We start from the raw sequence: 23,680 nt of genomic DNA, 5'->3' as shown, positions 1-23,680 counted from the left end.
GCAAGTAAATCAGCTACTTAGTAACCATTATCTAAGTTTGTGTGCCAGTTAACTTGTAAAAGTAATTCTAGATGTTAAGTAGTTAATTCAATACAACAATAAATGCAATCGGAAGAATTTGGAATTCTTCAAGTTATCTTAATGTAAACATTACGTCGCCATGTTTTTTTTTTATTGAACGATAAGGATCTAAAGGTCACGTGGATATTTGTTTGTTTTTGAAATTATCTCTGTTTCTTAGCTTTAGTTTTTTTTGATCTCTACAAGTTGTTTATTGATGTTTTTTAATTGGCTATATTATAGTTATTCTTAACCTAAACAAGATTAATTATTAAAAAGGTTATCGGCAAAACCTGTTATATCCGACAACTTTCTGATAAGTAAGTACCAGGAAGTTAGGAATGAGAATGTATGTAATGCAACCACGCCTGCGGAGCCCTTCGTGCCAATACGAATGTAAGGTTTCTATAACCTCTACAAATTGCATTTTGACGCGAATATATTTTGTTTACCCTAAACCTTTCCATGCTATTGAAAGGTTTCTATATCACTTGAAGATATTTTATTAGCGGTAAGTCATTTAATTTAGCAGGAATTCTTACTGGAATTTATAAGAAAAAATATTCATTGAACATGTCCGAATGATTAGCCAATGTTTTGTTAGAGTCAGTGAGCGACCTCGAACGAAATCGTACTTTGAACAAAGCGTTTACGTATTGAATAATTAAGACAAATATAAATAACTATAAGTTAAAACTTCAATGAAATACGATGTGAGTCAAATTGTTTTCATTAAGTATTTGATTCTAAATTGTTCCAGAAGAATGAGTCGAGAGAAGCTATTGTCGTAAAGGACATAATGTTATAAACATATTGGAACAGTTAAATGGCAATGGCAATGTGAAATGTAATTGAACGCTGCGACGACCGACGACGCAGCGGAAAGCCCGCCATAACGTAACGTGGACGCCACGAGTACGCCATGCCGCGGCACAAATGCCCACTGCACCAAACTCGTCGCAAACTTAAATATTTCTTGAGAACTAGTAAAAAAATGCACTCTCGCTTTACTTATAGCACAGATGGTTCTATTATGTGACGTAATATCCTATAGCAGCATATTATTACAGTGCCATGTGCCGAACACGTCGGTGCGCCGCGCTTAGCCATACTAGAAATTCCAATGCGGACCTTATAAATGTTATAGTTTCCAGAATCACTTTACAATATAATCCATTTATACTTGTCAAAGACTTCGCAAAACCACAAATACGTAAACTGAACGATGACGAGAGCGCGGGTGTGATGTATATCCATATTATGTTAGAGAAGCGGCTGTGTCGCATTGAATATGCGACGGACGCGCGCGGCAGCTGCGAGGCAACTGGAGGCGGCGGTGTGGTGCGGAGAGAGGCACGGGGGGCCGGCGGCGACGCGTCGTGGTGCGGGGCAGGGGTCGGGGGCGCCGGCGGCGTCTGAACCGCGCGTCTCTACCGAGCAAGCACGGCGAGCCGCCTTGAATTGTGCAACGTAAGCACGCGCGTGCGTACTCGCAGCGCCTCATGCGCTCGCAAAAAACCCCAAGCGATTCACCCGCACATTTATAACGCCAGAAAGTACCCCAACCAGAACTTGTTCTACGCCGCGCCAATGTTTTGTTCGATTGCAATTATCTGCAGGCGGCCGGCGCACGGGCTGATTCGTCGAGGTTAGGTAATTTCGGCTTATTTTTGTGGCGCGAAGGCTATTCATGTTTTTATCGCGGCACTGATTGGCTTCGCATTCTCTTGTGCAGTTGAATGATTTGCAAAAACAGCGGCGCGCTCCGATGTGTTTCATTGTTCGGTTGGGTTTTTTCGTAACATGTAGCCGAGCCGTTTAGCTACAATTTTATACACAAACAGGTTTGTTTAAAGAACTTTAGAATACTAAATAACTTAAATTAAATACAGAGAACAAATTAGAATATAAAAACAATAAACAAAAACAAACACTGAGAAACTTTAAGAAGATTCAAGAGTACGTTATCAAAACAGACCGCGATAAATTATGGTTTGCTGATAGAAAAGTGCTGGCAAATGATAACCTTTATTTTCCATTAGTAACAAAATATAAAGTTGTGGTTTGCATTACATAAACGATATGAAGGTTGTTCACGACGCATATAAAACACGTGACAAATGCAGTCTCTATGGTGACGAGTATTATTTTAATATATTTATTGATAAGAATTTTATTACCTTATAATATAAAATAACTAGAAATATTTCTATTTTCTGTTGCTAGCCTTATTTAAATAATAAAATTAAATTTACTTTTATTCGTAACAATTTTACTCTATTTTATAATAATAACCTGAATTAATAAAATAATGATATTAAATTATTCTTATAATCCTCTTTTATCGAAATCTATATATATAAAAGAAAGTCGTGTTAGTTACACTATTTATAACTCAAGAACGGCTTTACCGATATGCCTGAAAATTGGTGAGGATGTAGCTTAGAGCCAGGAGACGGACGTAGGATACTATTTATTAATTTTTTTTTAATTTTTAGTTTTTTTAAATATCCACGCGGACGGAGTCGAGGGCAACAGCTAGTAAATTTATATTTATTCAAAGTTTTCATTACTATTCCATTCAAAGCATGCATGGTTCGGAATGTAACTTCACATAGAAAGTAAAGCCCTTTCTAAGTAAGATTGCACATCTCTACAAACAAACAAATCTCTCCGTTTTACTCATAGAAAGCTTTGTTACCATGTAACTCAGAAAGTCACCAATTGCGTATTGGTTACTTGGTTTTTTTTAAATCGCGGTTATATACACGGGGTACAGCTAGTCAGGAATGGATTAAAGAAAAACCTTATTACGTACGGTATGCGGCGATACACAAGTTATATCGAATAACATTAGACCACACACTTGCAACACATCCTGGAGCATGATTAAGAGAAAATCACTAATGTATAGTACTATACAAACTTTATAAACGCTCGAAATACTACGAACACAATTTTAGAAGTCATGTTATTTCTATCGTTACGTCGTTCATCCTTTATTAAATGTGATGGGCACCCTAAGTTGATAAAATCATATACTTAATCAATGAGTAAAAGAAAATAAATTAAAGCTTATGGTTTAATTGATGAAAAAACTGTTAACAACTTTATAATCACGGCAACCTTCAATATATCTCTGGTATCATTGATCTCTGATTGCGTAGATAACTACAGGTCCACTATAAAGTTTGCATCATCTTTTTTTTATAACAGAAGGGGGCAAACGAGCAGCGGGAACACCGAGGTGTTCAACGACGCCCATGGACATCAGCAATACCAGAGGAACCGCAGATGCGTTGCCGGCCTTTGAGATGGTGATACGATCGCTTCTTGAAGGACCCTAAGTCGTAGCGGTATTAAAAATATTTAATCTCACAAAAAGTATAGATCTATCTTACTAATATGATAAATGCGAATGTTTAAACGGCTGGATGGATGGATGTTTGTTTGAAGGTATCTCCGGAAAAGATCTCGCTGAAATTTAACATGAGAACAAAGTCTAGAAAAACACATAGGTTACTTATTAACTTTTTTCTTGATTTCGCGCCGACAGAGCCGCAGGCGAAAGGTAGTGTAGAAAATATAACGTCGTCGTTGAAAATATTTGATCGGGAATCGGTATCACGAGAAATTCCATTAAAACTTTACCTTAGATGAAACACTTCAAAGTTTGCAATCGTTTGAATTCCTTTTACTTTGGAACAATATAATTTTAGATTAAAGATTTTATTATTGTCCTTGCAAAATATGCAAGTTCATCAGACATTGCATTTAAAGAGGCTTAAATAAACAGATCTTATTTAAAGCGCATTGTGCAGAAACTTTATTGTATGACGCATTTGTCTTTGGTCGTAAGACAAATTTGTATACAAAGGTAATAGACAATGCGATATGTTTTAATATTGGAAACTAAACTTCATGACATATGCACCATGTGATCCGTAACACTTATTTACTTTTTTTTATATCATAAGGTGGCAAAAGCGAGCGGCTACCTGAAACCGCTGAAACAGCGAAGTGACCGTTGCCCATAGACATACGTAATTGCATATGCGTTGCCTACCTTTAATCGACGGAGGAGAGGATGCACAGAAAGAAAATATTATCCCTTTCCATGCATCCTCCCATCCGGAAAGTCCACTTCCACTTCCCATCTTTTTCTTATAAGAAAAAGGGTAGAAAGGGATAAAGGACTAAACTAGGCCGCCGGGACGAACACTCATCAGACGAAACGAGGAATTGCTTCCACTTGTCGCCTGTCTTCTGTGTGGTCGTGGTATTTCACCGGGCGAGCCGGGCCAATTTGTGCGGAGATGTTAAAACGGGCTCTGCCATTGTTAAAATTAACTTATGTTACTATTAAAAATGTTATTTACTTATGTTCACTCAAACCGAATACCAAAAACGTAAAAAAAAACATGACAAAAATGTTTTGTAATTTTTTTTTCTAACGGACAATAAAATGCCGTTACCTACGAGAGAGTTCTCTTTAACTACATAAATATATCCTTTGAACTGTTGATTATTTATTGCCGTTTTATTGACCAATATTAAATCTACTTATCAAACCTAAATTTATCTAGAAAAACCTTTTATTGTTTTTTTGGAGCTATACATAAATTCAATATGTTGCATGAATTTCATTCCCGGGTGGAATGTAAATTGTGGAAACGAGTGCATCAAAAACGAACGAGGCCGGTTTAAAAATACAACAGACGTGGAAGTGGCTTAATCGCATGACTAACACGTGTTGGAGGCTAATTGGAGGTCACTGCATTCGGCAGATCCTCAACACTTCCGTAAACAACCTGCAGTAATGTTGAGAAAAGAATTTCGTATGCAAACTATGACCCGACAATAACCGTGACTCCGATGTTGTAAATGTTTGGTCAAAGAATTTTTAAGGAAAAGTTTCATGTTTTCCTGGTACAAGATTTACGATATAAAACATAGATAGATAGATATTTAAATATAAACTAATTACTCAATAACATTATTTCGTGGATGTTTAACATTTCGTTACATGAGAGAGAAAGAAGATACGCAGTAAGAGAAAGAGAGGGAAACATTGCAAATATATATATGCAAAAATCTATTGCTGTCAATTAGTTTCGCCAAAAGTCGAAAACGAATTTATCTTATCTTGGTTTTGAAATGTTCGTGGACGTCTAGGGAAGGTTTAAAAGGTGAGAAAAATTCGAATAATTGGTGGGAACGAATTAAGCTTTTTTTCATTCCACGCGGACGGAGTCGCGGGCGACAGCTAGTGAATCAAAAATTACACCTATCTTGAAATACTCTAGATACGTTATTACTAGAAAAATTCTCTATAACAATTATTCTCTAGTAATGTTTAATATAATGACTCTATCGTGTTGCATATTTGAAATTTTCTCTTGATTAATCAGCGAGTAGAGTCCATTCACTTTCCGAGTTTCCCACACAGCGCGGCCAACGTACTTGTCTAGTTGTTCTAAAATTGACAAAATTAACTTTACAGTCAAGAAAACGGAAAGTAAATAAATCTAACATGTGTGTGTAAGACGTTAAATGTGCAGAATATTTTTCTGACTGTATCACTATTGTTGTTTTCTTGTTCTCAGTCACACGAAAGTTAACAAAGCCATTGTTTGAACGAGACGAGTCGAAAATAATATTTTACACCTCATAAAATTTTATTCGGGTTTATTTAACTTGGCGTGGCTTATATTAAGCGAGAAACTCGTACTAATGTTAGGCTTTAATATTCAGGATTTTTAATTAAAAGGTCAATACTCATTGCGTGATACACGAACTTAGTGATAATTTTATTAATTACCGAAGCTTATTTCTTTCTATAGCTTTATTTAAGTAATATTAAGGAAATATTTACAAAAAAACTACAAACACGTCAATCACACAATTGATTATGTATTTGATATACCTCCAAATACATAATCAATTGTGTGATTGACGTGTTAGTAGTTTCCTAAAAAAAAATAACAACATAATTAAAGCAAAGACATTAATCTTCACGCTATAAAAACATAATATGAAACAAGACACCTGAAAAAAAAACTTTTGAATTCCAAACGAGTTCGAGAAGAAATGTTTTAAATACGCGCGACGGGTCACGTAGGCGCGGTTATTTTTCTAGTACAAGGGCGGGCCACATAGAAATGTTTTGGTAGAGACGAGATGACGAACTAAAAACCCATCGGCTTGTTGAATAACAGGAAACAATAGCATCAGTTGAGTAATCGTTTTACATTGGGGTTTTGTAGTCAGTACCTACTAGAGGAAAGATGTGCGAAGGTAAGATATATTTTTACAAGACGGCTTTAAATGCATATTTAAGTTATAAAAAATAAAAGAGCGACTGAATGAATGCAATAATCACTCTCATCCCATAAAAGTTACAATATAAAGGGTGTTCTATTTTCACTGCGAGCTTTCTAACATAAATTACAAGTGATTGATTACATTGAACAAATTAAAGTTACGCGTCTATTTGGAATGCGAAGCTTCAACCATTTAAAGTATATTGACCTGTAACGTTCAACGAAATGTAACATAAGAGATATTAAAAAGAGTCTGGAATATTTATTATATTATTTTTATTTATATAAATAACTAACTTACTAAAGTAAATAATTTATTCATTATGAAAGTGCATTGGTAGAGTCCGCAGTAGTTGCATTAATTGACCATTCGATCAGTGCAGTACCACAATGTACCAGGCAAACATGAAGTGGGAGTAATTCCAAATTTTGTCTGTTGTGCCCAAATTCATTTTACCTTCTCTCATACTAACTCAATAATAAGTATTATGCGACGTAATGAAGACTATTGTTATAAAAAATATGATGTCCAATTCAGGAAACTGAGATATAATTTGCGGAAGTGGCTTTTGTATTTATTTTTGTGTTATCACTCCGTAATTAGCACTCAGGTGAGGACAAACGTTATCAAGACTTCTGATCCTATAAGCAATGACCTCCATTGCGGTTGTGAATTAAAGAATTTTTTTTCCAAATTGTTAAAAATTACAGAATTATAAAAAATACATATTTACATTTTTAAAATGACAATAATATTTCTATATAATCACTTTTTCTATTTGTTGGTAATTTTTTATTTGTGGTGATAAAAACTATGACGTAAATAACTGACTTTAAACGATTTAAATGCAACATATACGAATAAAAAACTTAATTGGTTTAAATAATAAAGAATTATAAACAATCTATTTGACGTGACTAGGCATTCATGAGCACTAGAGTAGGCAGAACTTTGGTAACCCTGCACGCGGCTTGTTAGCCGGACAAAATGGCGGCGTGACCTTGAACCATGGGGATGCCGCGTCCCGTCTAGCCGAGACATTATCGATTGCAATTACCGAGGGTTTCCATTGCCGAAACACAGGTATAAAACATTACGTTATCTCTGTTTTCATCAATGAGAATGAGAGGGATGGCGATATGTTTTTATAGAAGTGTTTTAAGTGAACCATCGTTTTCACTCTTAACTCTTAGTTTTGGATGTAAATATTAGCCGATGTTCTCCTGTAGATATGCTGATAGAAGAATAATAAACAAATAGTTTTTTTTTAGTATCGATTGCCTAAATTTTTACGAGTCATTTAATTTGGTTTTTTTTTAATTTCTTCGCAATTTAATTTGGTGCTTTCATTTTCTGCCTACGATGCTAATTTATAAAACTTATTCTTTGTTTGATTAACAAATTGTGAACTTGAAACAACCTTAAAAACGTGTTCTGAGACAAATAAACATACATTTCACCAAAGTTACATGACATTACGATTAGGAATTAATTTTATTGGTAAGAAAAATAACAAACCCTTTTTATAGACGTACGCTCTCACAATCTGGAAGCGGCAAAGATTTTGTAATTACCTGAAACAAGAAAAAAAAACGGTTATAATCTTTGATCTTAAGTTAATGACCATCGATTAACTTTAATTATACATAAGCCATGACATCCAAACAAAAAAAAATTTAAAAAGAAACCTATCCTCTAAAGACCAAAATAACCGTTAATTTGCAAAATTATTGCTAAAACGACCTCTCCAAAATACCCTGTAAATGAGTACCATCGAGAAATATTAAAATGGAAATTAGCCGAAGTTACAAAAAGATTAAGGTAAGATATTTGAAATAAACATTAAAACTTAATGTTCAATTATGTATATGAAGTAACATGCAAATTATCTGATTAACTTTAGGAGCATTATTCTGATGGAAAGGGGAAGAAAACTAGTATTGGTCTATACAAACACTGATCAAACGAAGTTAATACTTTCACTAAAAACCTTATAACTTTAAAGTTGTAGAATCTCTTCCACTTTCCGCCTATCTTTGTCTCGTGCGGTTTTGTCACCGGTACATTAAGTTCAGTATCTACTAAAAATCAGGTAAGTTTAGAAGTAAATTAATTGCAAACTTAAGTCTTATTTTTCTTTTCAGTCATATAAAGCCCACTGAGCATAGGCCTTCCCCAAATATCGCCACATTGATCGATCCTATGTGAAAGCTTTGCCAACATTGGACAAACATCCATACACCACCTGTTGCGGCGCCTCGTTGGTAATCAGGCGCTACTGTTATCGCCAATACCTAATTGGCCGGCGTATCAAAGCGGCGATAATTTCGCGTGCATTTGTTTATAAATACCGTTCATTGGACATGCAGGCATAACCTAGCCTAGTCGATTGGACTGCGGTCGTCGGATAATATTACTGTTAGGCCCTTCACACACAAGGCGATGTAAATCTGAAACCTGGCAACTTTAGTCGTGAAGCGATTTACGCAATGCAATGACATAAAGGTTAGTACAAGCACGCGTTGGCATTTCTATATGTTGTTGACAAAGCTAGTCGTTCACTACCAGTTTGTCAAGATCACCATGACAAAAGTAGCTACGATTTTCAAGATCGCGGATCAGCCTGTATTGACCGAATCGAACTCGCGTCGACAATACATGGTCGAGTGCGGATCGCATACGTAATAATGTAATTTAGTGATTTTAATCATCGCTTTAAAAGAAGAAAAACGTCACTATTATTCTAGCTGTACTAAAACGTCGTCCTATAACAATAGATTTCAATTCTCAACAAAAACACGCTATCAACATCGACCTTTAAAAATAAAAATTGACACTTTATATTCTTTTTTTAGTAAACACGTAGCGTACCAAACTTTTATGAAAAAAATAAAGAATCGTTATTTCCTTTACATTTTCCTCAAATAATAATCTAGGAAACATGAGAAAATAAACATGTATATTTATAGTTATTTGAATCTTTGTTTATTGCGAACGAGTCCTTTAAATATTCTAGTCAGACAAGAAGTTTCATTTATCTATGCATTTAAAGGTAAAAAATTGTTGATTACTTTATTTCATCAATAAAACAAGGAGCAAGTATAATAAAATGGAAAACATTCGTGTTGGTGTCAACGACCTTTGCGTGCGATAAGCGTCTACAGCCACACTCAAGGTCAACAAAACACACAATTAAAATGAGATAAAAAACTAAAAAAGGAAAAAGAAAAAAATAACAAAAACTAAAAAAAATTGTCTATGGCTTTTAAATTAACGGCCATTTTTTTTTCATTATCCCCAAAAAGTACTAGGATAACAGAGCATATGAGGGGTAAGCAGTACGATGTCACCTACAAACGAAAGTTATTTAGATTATTCTAGAAAAAATCAATTAAACAATATTATTATATTGAAATATTAAAGTCAGAATTCAAACATGACACAAATTAATACAAATATACATAAATATAAAGATATCCCGAAGGTCGTTAGTGTTTACACAATATTGAAGAGTGTATGAAAATTATAATGATAACGCTTAGCGTTATCTTTGTATTTGTCAAGATAATTGTTCTGTTTATATGTTTTCTATCTAGCCTATATACTTGTAATATGTAAAATTAGACACAGAGTATCATGAAGGATTCTTACATAATTATTACAAGGTCATACTATGCACGTATTTGTAGGCGACATTATATAAATGTTAATTTTATTGATAATAAAAATAAAATAAAATATGTTTGTATCCAATCCGATTAAAGTTTAGTTTTATTTCTCTTTATTTGTCCTTGCGACCAAATTTTATGAGACCAGTTTAAATGAGAATTACTTTTATTTCTTTTTATTAAGAAATTATTTACTAAATAAAAATTACAAACTTAACTTTGCATTCGTATCTTTGTGTTTCAAATAGAATGAGAGTGATGACAATATATTTTTACATGTTTCGGCAATGGAAACATACGGTTGGAATGGCGCATGTTTGACCACGTGCTATCGTTCTGGTGGTACAACCGGCGCGCTATTCCTTTATGCAACAAAATATAAACGGCTACAACCACTTTTTGTTTATGAGAGCCTGGTAACTGTGCTGTGTTAATTACGTAAGTCCAAAACTTAAAAACTCGTTTTTAGCAAAGAATTATTTGGCTTTTGAATTGAATATATTTTATGTATGAAATGGGTTTTTTGATAAATAATTTTAGAACGTATTTCCCGTCTTGGTCTTGTACTAACAGTAATTTTGGTTAAGCAAGTGATGTAATAACATAAATATAAACAATAAAACAGACTGGAAATTAATTTCTCATACATAATTTTAAAAGATTTTTCAAATGATGAGTATAAAAAGAGTTTATTATCGTAACAAAAGTTTGAAAATGATTACTAGAGGTCGTATGAAGGAGTCAGTCGAGGCATATCGTGACACAATCAATAACAAAGTTGTCACTCACTACTCGTAATATACATGCATAAATGTAAACAGACGTGCACACACAGCACACGTAACGAGTCCGTGTGCATCACGACACGACCGCGGCCACGGGACCGTATATAAATAGATCGACTCGCGTACAATACGGCCGCGTCGTTTTGATATGGCGCCGCTTCGGACTCGTCAGTGTGGTACAAGTCATAAGACTTACGCCTGGTTACTAATGCCAAATATTACACTTCTAAAATGAATATTTGAATTTATTTAAATAATAAATAAAAGCTTCTATTTACCTTGAATTATAGTAACGTAATATTTGATATGGATTGTATGACATACTGTTTAAAATATTTTATTAGAATTTTAAACGTTGGAATGTTTACAGTTCATTGATATTACTCACGTATTGCGAATCACTATAATACTAACCAGCGTGGGAAAAGAAAATATCACTCATTGTTTCGTATTGCAAACAAAACTTATTATTGAATAGTAAGTTACAAACGTAAACTTATGGAGACTGATGACACCAAATTTAAGACTTTTCACGAACATCGTAGCTACAGTGACAGTGAGGATATGTTTGTTCCTCTTCCTCTGCTCTCCTTGTGAATATTGTATACCTATCTGAATATCGGTGCCCACGTAACAGGCAATGCCTAGTGCGGGCAACAATAGATTACCCAAAATAACCATAAATGGTAACTTTACTTCAAGTTTTATTTAATTTTTCAGTTATGTGCAATTTTTATGTTAGTATAAGATTATTGTATTTGGTTGAATCTTAATTACCTGTAATAAAAACTTTTTTACTTTCTTTTTCTTCATCGGTTTTAACGGGAATTTTTGGGTTTGTATAGTTAATATCGGGCTATTGGTTTGACATCGATGTATTCATTTCAGCTTGGATGAAGTGACGCGCTGGATGACGATTTTTATTCCTACAAGGATTTAGGAGTCTATAATAATTGATTATTTGAGTATTCAAGTATATGTAGAATATTGAATTTTATTATTGATCGGCGCACAACACAACGAAGTCGTGCCATTAGTGTGGCTTCTCTGTTGTCTACAATTCCGCTTCCGCGTATGACTTGCGTCATGCGAATGCACATAAGGGTGAAGTCAAGGACAGTGAGCGGTGCATCTGCAGCTGTAGAGCGAGGCCGGTCCAATGCTTCAGTAAAAATACCATTTCACTCACGGAGGTCGACGTATCGGTTAATAATAAACTCAATACATTTTAGAACACGCTGAGAATATTTTTATAATACTAAATAACATTGTTAAAAGGGAAGCCAAAACCTTAAGGTTCATAAAAGCTTGTGCGTCAACCCCACGTGTTTAGGATAAGGCCAGGGATGTCATCATAAGTTCACTATACCTCTCAACCGAGTGTCTCGAAGCCTACAATTAGTTAGTTGTTTAGGTCATAGTGCTATTTGAATGGCAAAAAAGCATTGTAACTTTATAATTCAACTTTTTTGGTCAATGGAAAAATTCTAAATTAAAAGAATGTAACATAAGTGGTAAATTAAGCATATAACTAGGCATATGTAGAACACATCTATATACAGGGTGTCCCAAAAGGTTACGTACATAGGAAGGAGATGATAGGGGTGGCCACAAGGGTCACTAGAAAAATAAAACAAAAATTCCCCTCTGGGTACTAAAAAAACTTAAAAATTTTACACCTTCAGGGGCAATTTAAATAAATCTACACTAGACCCTTAAGATATCTTGTAAACTCTATCAATAAGTTGCAATTATAAGTAGTTATTCGATAACGAAACATTCGTAAATATCAGAAAATATTTATCATGTAATCATACTTTATCATGTTTGAGGAAACAATTATAATCTGAAGACCATACCTTAATATTAAATGTACAGTTATCAAAAACGTTATCTTATTATAAGAATTAAAAATATATTTATACTAGCTGTCGTTAGATATGTAAAGAAACTTAATTAGTGTAGCCTATGTGTTCTTTCAGACTATGTTCTATACGTATGCCAAATTTAATCGAGATCCGTTCAGCCGTTCGAGAGATATCTTCAAATACCCATCCATCCATCCACATCACATCCATCTAAACATTCGCATTTATAATATTAGTAAGTTAAATAAAAAGCAGCTCTTCAAAGCATAAATTCGAAAAATAAAAACAAAAAGAAATGAATAAATGGTATCCTATGTCCATCTCCTGGCTCTATGCTACCTCCTCACCAATTTTCAGCCATATTGGTAAAGCCGTTCTTGAGTTATAAATAGTGTAACTAACACGACTTTCTTTTATATATATAGATTTACTCTTAGGAAGAAAATCCGACACTGTGTCGGTGTACAGGCGCAACACTAGCCTTACTAAAATGTCGACGTTCATGTCCCCTCACTAATCATTCTGACACTTGACTTGGTAGCGAAAGCGCGCCATTCACACTAAAGGATTCTAACTAATATTGTCTAAAATTACAAAGTGGCAAAAGAGTGACTGGCCAGTCGAAGTCGCTAAAATAACGAAGTGTTTGCTACCCATTGACTCTACCCATGTTGCTATCCATTTGTAATTAGGCGTTTGTAATTTTACGCGATCCTTTATTTAGATATTTTTTTACACTTAAATGCTTTATTACATTTCTTAAATTCATTTATCTGCATTTAAAAATAACAAAATAGGTAAAATACTGACCAACACAACTGTTTCCAATCGTGAATATGTTAACTCACAAAGGAGTCAAGTGTATATTTATATAAATGTTTTTACGAGCCCATTCAAAGTCTCTGCTAACGGTGTATTGTTTGAAGTTGTTTGGTTTAAATTTAGTTAGTAGTTTGCTTACTGTTGAATTTTATAGGTGACATTTGTAAAAGTCGTGTTTATAAAGTCTGGGTCTCACAATAACCGTGGGCTTCCGACACCAAAATCTCTACTTAAAACATATCGTCATCCCTGTCTTTCATCGTTGACAAAACAGAGAAAAACTACATGTTTAAAACCAGGCTTTTTGACTCAGAAACTTACTGTAAGTGCATTATTTCAAAATGGCAATATTTTTATAATTCAACCCCAGTCATGTCGCCATGAAATGCTTAATTTCGCAATGGCGGACAGGCAGTCTTTTCACTAGGCTCGTCGTTATTCTTGTGAATAATTCAACGCAAAACAGTCTTGAATACTTAAATAATCTCTGGTCATGAAATTTAATAAATCTATTTTTATTCTACTTGAAATAGACCCACGTAATAGTAATCGATGTGACTTTTCCTTAGCCTATTTACTTAATATATAGACTAGCTATCCCATGACTCCGTCCGCGCTGAATTAAAAAAAAAATAATGAGTGTCCAAAATTTCATCAAGTTCCGTTGTGCCGTTCCGGAGATACCTTCAAACAAACATCCTTCCAACATTCGCATTTATAATATTAGTAAGAAGGAAGATATTATTTGTAAAGACTTGTTGAAGGTTTAAAGAAACAGATTATAAAGAACCTTTTACTATGAAATCTTTTTAATTGATATAGTTTCAGTATTCTTTATTAAAAATATTAGCAGATTTTTTTTTGTAAATTTACTAATATTTCTTTTAGCATTCCAACTAAGCTCTACGCTTGTGCTAGGATATGGTTTACGACAATAGTCGAATGGCGGGACTCGAACCCCCGACCTCGTGATCGAAAATCCGTACCCTTAACTATTAGGCTATTGACGCTTTTAGACTTTATTAAGACAAGGATATTAACCTGGTGCGGCGCAATGCGACAGTCAATGCGCAAAGGGATTTATATAGTACATAGCTAAGACTTGATGCGGAACCTTTGAACCGTTCGCTGAATATATATTAAGTATATAAGCTAGATACAAGCACACATATGATGTACTACATTTAAAAACAAATTGGGGTCAATAACCTCGTTCTTTTACTAATTGATGAAAAATTCAAATCATGAAACAAATGAAAAGAAATATATTTTTTTAAAACCATCTGGCTTTCTAACTCCATGATTTTTTCAGTTTGATATTTATATCTTTCGTGCAATAACATAAATTTGAGAAGAAATTCTCGGATTATGGACCGTGTTTAGAAACACGGTATATAGAAGACGAATGTAATACTGACAAAAGGTTAATAAACCTGAATTGCTAAAAGAAAACAATTGTACGAACTAAGTCATATGTCCAGAAAAAAACTTCAAAGTATTTCACTATCCTAATTAAAGATTGAACATTTTTATAGAATTAAAATATTTACTAACATAACTCAGTACTCGTAACCTCCCACAATTGAGTACAATGTATGAAATTGGAATGCTACCAAAACGATACGTGTTGTTTTAAATTTATATAACTTTCACTACATCACGAATTCCACAACATCGACCTAATTACGAAATTTCAAAACAATGTGTGCATTTAATAATAAAACTGTTTAAAAAATGATGACATTAGATTTATTTTTATTTGCGTTTCATTATAAACTTAACACATTGACTTATTTCTCAATATCATATCTAGAGATATAGATTTATTTAGTTGCAGCGAGTCGAAATTCACAGAGGCTGCGTACAGATTGTGTGGAAGACGTTTCCGAATATTGATGTTTAGTTACGCGTTGATATATTCTTGCACTATTTATCTATGTATTTTTTTTCTTTTTATTTATCATTGTTATGTGCTATTGTTATTATAAAATATGTTATCGTGTAAACTGTTATGTAAAGTGTGTATAGTGACAAATTGGTTGTATACTGTAAGGATGCTTTGCAGTTTTAAATAAGTAAATAAAATAAATAAATTTTGTCGTATTATCCTGAGTAGCGTCACGTGTGTGGGACTTTTGACTATCTATTAGCCTGTAACAGTCTTTCCCAAAGTAGGCGATAACGCCTCTTGTGGGCGCTGCAGGTTTCAAGTTGCGGGTTATAACCTATTACTATAGTAAAAGTTACGTTTAGAATTCTCCGTTAATATACATATATAGGTCACAATAATTAATTAATTTAATTTGAAGTTGTGTGGTTTTTAAATATGTGAAAATATGGGTGCGCTAAAAAAATAATTTTGGGAACCACTGGCCTATAATATGCCTGCTTGCAGTAGCTACCTTTCCGTTAAAGTCCCGTCTAGCTGTTCCGGAGATTATCCGGAACAAACGTGACCTTGCGTGACAGACATACAAACAGACATTCAAAAATTTTAAAAGTTGATTTTACATCATCACATACAGACAATCCAATTTTATTTATATATATAGATATGATCTTTTTATATTTTACCAAGGTACATAGCAACTTGTCTGATTGCAATGCATATCGAATCATACCAGTTGCTTTGGGATTAAAATAAACAATATCTTTAGCTTTCTCACAATGCGGCTGACGCCTGACGAATGTCAATTGTTTGCATTTATCGCCCACTATTTTATATTAAAACATTTGTCTTTGTTTTTTCAAAGAGAATGAAAAGGATAACAATATGTTTCTATACAAGTGAATCGACAATGGAAACACAGACTATTAGCTATTAGACAACGGCATGCATATCACATGAGCGTCGTGTCGGGCGACACCGGTAGTGAAAACTCTCATGAGAATTCATTATGATTATGATAATACTAGCCGTTGTTCCCTACTTCGTCCACGCGTAATTAAAAAAAATAATAAATAGCCTACGTATTCTTCGTATCGTAGGATCGAATCGTATAGAATATCATTTATGATTTTTACAATTTGGAAATGGATATAGAATTCTCTTGACAATATCATATAAAGTTAACAAAAAAAAATCAATCTACTATTCTAGCTGAATAAAAAAAAAGGTTTTTGACAGATAGACGGACGGACAACAAAGTGATCCTATAAGGGTTCCGTTTTTTTCCTATGAAGTACCCTACGGGGTAATTCATAGGAAAAAAACAGTAACTAGATAGCCCCTAAGTAGGTACGGAACCCTAAAATAAGCGATATTCTGTAAGTCACGTCTGTAATTACAGCGTCTGAAATCAGTCTAGACAAATTGTGATTAGCAAAAAGTATTGAAGCATGTAATAGATGCCGACGGAGATTAGACGATAGCAATCTTGTAACGCGATCGTCCGTGCCAACCTTCCTGTCTTTGTTCCATACCACAAAAAAAAACAATCCATAAATAATTCCGAATGGGAATAACTAACGCGTTTTTAATCGCATTAGCTTCACATGGTTGTAACATTATGTTGTCTTTATTCAGCGTCCAAAAAACTCAACTTTAATTTCTTTTTTATATCATAAGGTGGCAAACGAGCGAGCGGCCACCTGAAATCGCTGAAATAGCGAAGTGACCGTTGCCCATAGACAAACGCAATTGCATATGCGTTGCCTATATTTAATCGACGGAGGAGAGGATGCACAGAAAGAAAATATTTTCCCTTTCCATGCATCCTCTCATCCGGAAAGTCCACTTCCACTTCCCATCCTTTCCCTATAAGAAAAAGGATGGGAAGGGAAAGAGGACTAAATTAGGCCTCCGGGACGCACACTCATCAGACGAAACGCGGAATTGCTTCCACTTGACGCCTGTCTTCTGTGTGGTCGTGGTATTTCACTGGGCGAGCCGGGCCAATTCGTGCGAAGATGTTAAAGCGGCCTCTACCACTGTTAAAATTAATTGTTTCTTCTTAATAATATTATAAATGCAAAAGTTCAGATGGATAGATGGATGTTTGTTCGAAGGTGGAATATCCGGAACGGCTCAACAGATTTTGATGAAATTTGGCATACTTTTTGAGTTAATACGGATTATACGGATTATACGGATTCGCGGGCGACTGCTAGTTTATAATAACTGTTTTAGATTCATTTTTTTAACTCACTAATATTGTAAATGCGAATATTTGGATGGATGGTTGTATGTATCTACGTATTTTCAGAACCGCTGCACAGATCTCGCTAATATTTGGCATAGATGTAGAACATAGTCTAGAAGTATACATAAGCAACTAATTAAGGTTTTTCTTAATTCTGTGCAGACGGAGTAGCGGATGACTGCTAGTTGTATTATACATATAATTTAGAAGAAATCTATACTAAAGGACTCTGAGTGGTCGAAAAGTTTAGTAATTAGTTAGACAACTAAAGCTTAAACACTGAATAAAGTACCAGGAGATCAAAGCATAACATAAGTTATAGGTGAAAATTAAAATATGAAAACGTTGTGGACAGTTATGGTCATTTGGTGTGCAAGAAACACGTTCGCGAAGTTAGAAATAGAACAGGAAGGTCGTTGACCTTAGATACGGGAAACTGTTTTCATTGCCCTCACACGGCATAATATAAACTTTGTTTTGTTTATTCAATAAAGCCTATAATGTAAACATTGTAAACTTAACTGCATAACATCTTTATCTTTAATACGTGTTTACACAGAATAATAGTTTACAAAGTTGTACGATTTAATATTGTTATGTTATATTACATTTATTATTTCAATTATTTAAAAAAAATGAGTGTCCATTTTTAGGTTTTTTAAACCTACAAAAAGCAAAAAAAAACATAATTGTAAAGCAAATAAAGCAAGAAATATATTCCTTCCATTATAATATTAAAATTTCTTTCAGTTTTTTATTAAAACCCAAAAAAACAACTATGAGAGAAACCTAACACGTAACCCCAAGCAGTATTCAACGCGATCTTTTTTTAAACGGTTTCTTTACCTTGAGATTCAGACCTAATTTATAAACTTATACTGACCTTATTCGAGGTAACCAATGCAGTCGTTAGATAAGAATCCCTTACCTGAAAAACATATTTTTTTTATATTATTTTTAAACATCAATTAAACTAAAACAAACAATGTAAAAAAAAGGTAAATTTTATTTTAAGAACGGTAAGAACTTTGGAATGAGCTTTTATTCAGTTTATTCTTGGTATAATGTCAACGTAGCTTAATTTATAGTGCAATTTATCCTGGATTTTATCTTATTTCTTTTTCCACTTTATACTAAAATTTTATTCTAAAATAATTGACAAATTGTAGAAATATACTGGCTTTTTTATAACAGAAGCAAGATGGACATCAGCAATAACAGAGGAACGACAGATGCGTTTCGGCCTTTAAGAAGATGATACGTTCGCTTCTTAAAGGACCCTAAATCGTAGCTGTTTGGAAACACCACCGAGGACATACCATTTTTTTATACCATAAGGTGGCAAACGAGCCAACGTCTACCTGAAATCGCTGAAATAGCGAAGTGACCGATGCCCATAGACATACGCAATTGCATATGCGTTACCTACCTTTAATCGACGGAGGAGAGGATGCACAGAAAAAAAATATCTTCCCTTTCCATGCATCCTCTCATCCGGAAAGTCCACTTCCACTTCCCATCATTTCCTAATAAGAAAAAAGGTGGGAAGGGAAAGAGGACTAAATTAGGCCTACGGGACGCACACTCATCAGACGAAACGCGGAATTGCTTCTACTTCACGTCTGTCTTCTGTGTTGTCGTGGTATTTCACCGGGCGAACCGGACCAATTCTTGCGAAGATGTTAAAGGGGGTCTACCACTGTTAAAACCATTCCACAACGCGGCTGTGCGTGGCAGAAAGATTCGGGAAAACTACACAGTTGTGGATTACCAGATATCGTGATGATGTGGATGATAAATATAACACATCAGATAGTATATTAACCATAGATATGAAATGGCACACTTAATGCACAATGTATGCGAACCAGAAGTATACAATGCGCTATTACAATCCTTAATAGGTATTAACTGGATAACGGTTCCTTGAAGTCGTGTGACAACTGAATGTCCAATGCATCTGATGTTAGGACACAAGGTCAACTACAACAACATTAACAATGATGACAACTTGCATTCATCAGACACAGTCGTGCTAAAGGTAAATGGGCAAATATTGTCACAATTTTTTTTTATTTTAATACGACGTTTGTTTACGAGGAATAACTTAGCAAAAATACTATGATACAACTAATGCTAATAAATAACATCAGGCGTCCAATATTTCATCAAACAATGAAATTATTTACTTCGCTTTGTAGCATCTTTTTTACAAAAATATCAACTTTTACGTGTAGTCAAGGGCATAGTAGAAATACAAGCATTTCTTTATATGTTTAATATCGTAAACTAAAATTATTTTTACATCATAAAGCAAATTCAGATTCTAACACAAGATGTCAAATGTAAATTAAATATTTGCTTGAACCTGTAACGCAGGGATTTAGACAATCGAGTGGTTTTATTTGCCTTTATTTTAGTATAAACAAACAAATCTTTAGTTTCTGAGACCATCATTTATATAAAAAATATTGTCATCTCTGTTTTATGAAAGATAACGATGACGATATGTTTTCTACAGGGATTTTGGTTTCAGAAACCAACGATAAATAAAATAACTAAAATACTCTAAAACCGGGTCGTGTTTAACAAGATTCCAGGTCAACTGTGCTGACTGGTACCGCGCCGCTACTGAATATTTATAAGCTACACTTTGTTAAGCCGAAAACAGATTAACAACTAAAGAGAGCAAATATTGTATCTTTACATAGAAATAACATAGAAGTTTGACAGTTGAGCCATTGATGAAAAAAGAGAAGCAAACGTAAGCGTGGGTAGCATTGCCATGCGTCCGGATAAAGCCGGACAAAGGCTTTTTCATTGCGTGTCCGGCCAAAATAAACGGTGTCCGGGTTGTCTGCCTATTATTAGGCTTCTTAAATTTGCAAACGTGAATGGCCGTGCGCAGGCGACTAGAGTCGACTGACGGGCGCATGTACCTTTCTACCCAAATGTCCGTTCAAACTGGCTGGTCTATCTGGCTATTATATATGGCGAACTGGCAACTCTAAGCGTGGGCATAAAAAAGAAATTAGTAAGGCTGAATGTTACAAAGTTACTTTAAGACATAAGAAAGTAGGGATAGTTTGTGTGAAAGAGGATATGCGTAAGAGAGTAAATTCAGATATGACGACTGACATGAAGAGTACATATTGCTCCGAAACTCCAAAAAGAAGATACAAGAGGTAGAAAATTATTATTGTGTTTAAAGAAGACCTATAATATAAAGATAAGAAATATTCTTTTATAATTAAATGAAGCAACTGTGAATTTGATGATTACTTATGACTCTTCAGTTTCGTTGTGACCTTTATACGTCCTTGCGATTTGACCTATGGGTTGCCAGTTTTTACTATTCTTTATCGCTAATAACTTTTAGTGCTATAGAAAGAGGATTAAGGGATAATTGATTAGCTAAACGTTATGTCCAAAGATTAAAAAAAAAAGATTCTCATAATTATACTAAATATAAGTCTTCAACACTTATCGTCTTTAAAGAATAATCGGTATCAAGAGGCAATGTTATACTTAAACTAGGTGTTGCCCGCAACTTCGTAGCCGCGGAATTAAAAAAAAAACTGAATTAGTAAGTAGCCTCTATATATTTCCAGACTATATTCCAAATTTAGCGATATCCATTAAGACGTTTTGGAGATACATTCATCCAAACATTCACGTTTATAATATTAGTAAGATATAAGAAACCATTATCATTTCGGTGACACAAAACGTAATAAAACACTTCGAAGAAAATCACTTACCAACAACAATTAATAATTTCAAGTTGCACGATATTCTTTATCAATTGTAATCACGCAATACTGTTTTATAAAGCACGTTATTACTTTCACCTTTATATTCTCGGTCTACACAACCAAATACTGACTCCGAAGGTCACAGATATACTGAGAAGAAAAGAATCTAAGTATTTGGATCAATATTTGGCAGGATCTTCAAGGCTACAATTTAGTTCCATTATATTGGCACTATTCCAAACAATCATGTTTAATGGAACGCAAAAAATAACATAGGCATAGACTATTGTTCCCGGAGAGTGATTTACCTTACAGTTAAGATATTAAATTACAATTTTTTAATTTATTTTATTGTGCAAACTGGCAATAAAGAAAATGTTGGACACATAACCCAGATAGTTTACTAAGATTACTTTAGCTATTCATACATTCCTGGTACATCTTTCTATTTACAACTTTATATTTATGAATTTTTTCAAAGAAAAAATAGTATATATATAATATTTTCTTTTCTTTATATAGAATTCTTATACAAACACTACTATTCGATTTTGAAATAAAAAACATCAAACATGTTGTGGACACAATTTTCTTTATATGATTTGATATTTTCCATCTCTTCAGATATCATGACTGAATTTATAATGATTCTTATCATTGATTGATTGTGAAAGATGATGTTGCAAGTCATAATCTAAGTCAAACCTGGATAAGCGTCAAGAGACCATAATATTTTTTTCCTCAAGGGTTTAAGGTCTCGCTAACCTGAGTTTCACACTTATGAAGGTTAACTGTTGGAGCTAAACAATGACTCTCGCTTATAAAGGTCTCTCTTTTATCCTAGTACAACTTTTTTTGGCAAGACAAAGAGAAGCAGTTTTTTATCAATCCGATTAGATATTAGCAATCAATCCCAGTTTAATACACATGGGTATATATTTTTTTAACATACTGAATTAATATTAAATGTTACTTGAGCTATATTTTTCTACATTTAAGATACTAAGATGTTGTAAAAAAATAAAGTTTATTGGAAGGTAGTCTATAAAAAAGAGATATAATTGTCTTAACCCTTAATTTGACAATGTATGTTGTGGCATACATAAGTTTTCAGGAAAACTAAGCTTTTTTTATCATTTTTTTATGATAGTTTTATGTGTATCAATTATATAATAATTACAACAAAAAAAGCTTTTTACTGCATTTAATACTTTGCCACATTAAGAGGTAATGAAATTATAAAGAGAATTGTAGGATTTACTAAATTTCTATTATCAAATTGGATTTTTATTGTAACTTAGTTGCATTGTTTCGTACCATGTTTAAGTAACATATCTTTTTCTTACATATTGTGGATTGGAATTTCTTTAATATAGTTTGCATTATTCATATATATTTACAAGTATTAGCAATGAATAAAATTAAAATGTTACATGAATCTTTTCTTCCTAAAGCCTACTTTTTGTATTTTCGACTTTACAATAATAAAATCGGTTGATTATAAAATTATATTAATTAGGAATTCGTACATAGTTAAAAGATCAAAATTGTACTAAAGAAAAGGTCTATTTAGAAGGATAAATCATAGTATTTAAACAAAAATATTGTTTTCTTAAATTCAAGGTGATAAGAATAAGATGTACCCACTAAAACTGTCACTTTGTATGATTTTATTTCAATGCGTAATTTAGTCATACCTGTTTATAGAAGCTCCAAATTTTTCTAAATCGTTGTAATCCAATAATATGTAACAGAAACAACTAAAACTAATCACGGATAAAGCTTGGACATAATTTTCTTATCGTTAAAGAATTCAACACAATCGGAGAGAACAACAAGAGAAAACATACCACATAACAACATAAATGAAACAGAAGATACAAGAGCAAAGAAGCGAGAAAAATGCAATGTAAGAAAATCATAGACAAAATCAGCTGTTGACATATGGAAACAATCAGATTTTTTGGACGTTTATACTTTTTAGTAAGTTTTCCAAAAAATAAATACATAAAACTAGCAGATTTTTATGAAATTTGAAATTTTAAGGATGACATTGATGTTTATAAATAAATTCTGCAAAAAGTGGTTTACGCCCCAAATTTAAAACTGCATGCTTGTAATCATTTCCTTTACGAGGTTACTACAAATTAGATTGATATTTTTTTTTAATTTTATAGAAACAGTATGTAGATTGTGATATATAGTTGAAATGGTCGTTACAAAGATTTTATTCAGAAACTACGAAGAAATCAAGGC

General features: G+C 33.5%; 1 protein-coding gene across 3 annotated transcripts in view; it reads right to left on the bottom strand.

Annotated features, from left to right (window-relative positions):
• Positions 1 to 23,307, bottom strand: part of LOC106117788 (myotubularin-related protein 4) — a 56,414-nt gene extending 33,107 nt beyond the window's left edge. Inside the window, exon 1 of one of the 3 annotated variants that reach the window (XM_013312228.1) lies at positions 23,122 to 23,307. The gene's annotated coding sequence lies outside the window, so the exon portion shown is untranslated. Of the gene's footprint in view, positions 1 to 1,172; positions 1,373 to 23,121 lie in introns of those variants that run through there. The other 2 variants (XM_013312227.1, XM_013312226.1) reach the window with 2 other exon arrangements.
• Between the last annotated feature and the right edge of the window lie 373 nt (positions 23,308 to 23,680).

Source organism: Papilio xuthus, unplaced genomic scaffold, assembly GCF_000836235.2.
Source record: "Papilio xuthus unplaced genomic scaffold, Pxut_1.1 DF827679.1, whole genome shotgun sequence".
In the NCBI taxonomy this organism is placed as follows: domain Eukaryota; kingdom Metazoa; phylum Arthropoda; class Insecta; order Lepidoptera; family Papilionidae; genus Papilio; species Papilio xuthus.
The sequence above is the reverse complement of the archived record's forward strand: the minus strand, read 5'-3'. Positions and strand labels throughout refer to the sequence as shown.